The 2,130-nt window shown below is 44.5% G+C and overlaps 1 pseudogene; it reads left to right on the top strand.

Annotated features, from left to right (window-relative positions):
* The first annotated feature begins 853 nt into the window (after positions 1–853).
* LOC110330875 lies at positions 854–1,841 on the top strand (annotated as a pseudogene).
* The last annotated feature ends 289 nt before the right edge of the window (positions 1,842–2,130 follow it).

Below are 2,130 nucleotides of genomic sequence, written 5' to 3'. Positions count from 1 at the left end.
ATTGGTGCTGGGGCTGGAGAGGTGGCTCCAAAAACTTGGATGAGCATGGTAATGGGGAAGTTTTCTCTGGCCACCAAAAGTTGAACTTCACTTTTCCTCACTGCTGATGAGTATCAAGCAGCAAATATTTATAAAACATAATTTTAGACTGGTGTATCAGATGATGGACTCTGTAGATGCTACCATCTTATTAAGTTTATGGTAGACCACTTTTATTTGGCTTTTACAGAATAAAATATGTACTCCATTTAATACTAGATGTAATGAGTAAGGATATAGGAAGGCCAGTCATCATTTTAATATACTTCTAAAATTTCCATGATGGTAAAAACTATTATAATCCTTCTGGCTATGTAGTGTTACTCCTGATTTACTATATGATGGTAAAGTAGATATTCCATATTCTCCATTGCTCTTTGTAGCAGTTACACCATAGACTACGTCAGCTATAAAGAATATCCATCTAGGCCACTCATATGAGGACTAGCAATGCCCACAGGGTGTATTAACAGCAAAAACCAGACCTACCTACTGCAAAGGAATTTTTGGCCAAGAGTCTCTGTCATTGGCGAGGTTCATCAGCCTGTAAATGTAAACTAAATAAGCCCTCTTAAAACATCAACAGCAAAACCAAACTAACAAACAAATATGAAAGCTTTTAGCACTGGCTTTTGCCAATGCACAGCATACAGTGAGGATGACCATGAAATTTCACATAATCAGATATACATCTAAGCTCAAATCCCACCATTAATCTTAACATTAAGAAGTATTTCTCTTGACCCTCTGATCCTCTCTGTTCCAGAGATAGCTACATCTTCTTGTACAGTGCTAGCCTGGTCCCGTAGACAAAATGGTGAAGGTTGGTGTGCATGGATTTGGCTGTATTGGGCACCAGGGCTGGCTTCTACTCTGTACTTGTCAAAGTGGAGATTGTTGCCATCAATGACCCCTTCACTGATATCAACTACATGGTCTACATGTTGCAGTTTGACTCCACCCATGGCAAATTCGACTGCACAGTCAAGTCTGAGAGTGGGAAGCTTGTCATCAACAGGAAGCTGATCACCATCTTCCAGGAGCGAGATCCTGCTAACATCAAATGGGGTGATGCTGGTGCTGAGTACATTGTGGAGTCTACTGGCATCTTCACCACCTTGGAGAAAGCCAGGGTCCACTTGAAGGGTGGGGCCAAAAGGGTCATTGTCTCTGCTCCTTCTGCCGATGCTCCCAGGCTTGTGATGGGTGTGAACCACGAGAAATATTACAACACACTCAAGATTGTCAGCAATGCATCCTGCACCACTAACTGCTTAGGTCCCCTGGCCAAGGGCACCCATGACAACTTTGGCATCATAGAAGGGCTCATGACCATGGCCCATGCCATCACTGCCATTCAGAAGATTGTGGAAAGCTGTTGCATGATGGCTGTGAGGCTGCCAAGAACATCATCCCAGCATTCACTGGTTCTTGCAAAGGCTGTGTGTAAGGTCATCCCAGAATTGGATGGGAAGCTCACTGGCATGACCTTCTGTATTACTACCCCCAATGTATCCCTTGTGGATCTGACATGCCGCCTAGAGAAACCTGCCAAGTATGATGACATCAAGAAGGTGGTAAAGCTGCCATCCAAGGGCCCACTGAAGGACATCCTGGGCTACAATGAGGACCAGGTTATCTCCTGAGACTTCAACAGCAACTTCTACTCTTCCACCTTTGATTCTGGGGCAGGCATTGCTGTCAATGACAATTTTGTAAAGCTCATTTTCTGGTATGACAATGAATATGGCTACAGCAACAGGGTGATGGACCTCATGACCTACATGGCATCCAAGAAATAAGAAACACTGGACCATCCACTCCAGCAAGGATGCTGAGAGCAAGAGAGAGACTCTCAGTTGCTGAGGAGTCCCTGCCCCAACTCAGCCCCCAACACTGAGCATCTCCCTCACAATTTCCATCCCAGACCCCCATAATAACAGGAGGGGCTTAGGGAGCCCTTCCTACTCTCTTGAATACCATCAATAAAGTTCTCTGCACTGCCCCCACCCCTACAAAGTATTTCTCTGCACTCAGTACATAGTTGGCAAATGACCATGAGTGTCTTTCGAGAGAAGGTGAATGAAGTAA

The sequence above is a fragment of the Mus pahari genome, chromosome 13 (assembly GCF_900095145.1).
Source record: "Mus pahari chromosome 13, PAHARI_EIJ_v1.1, whole genome shotgun sequence".
NCBI classification, from domain to species: domain Eukaryota; kingdom Metazoa; phylum Chordata; class Mammalia; order Rodentia; family Muridae; genus Mus; species Mus pahari.
This window is presented reverse-complemented; position numbering and strand designations above follow the sequence as displayed.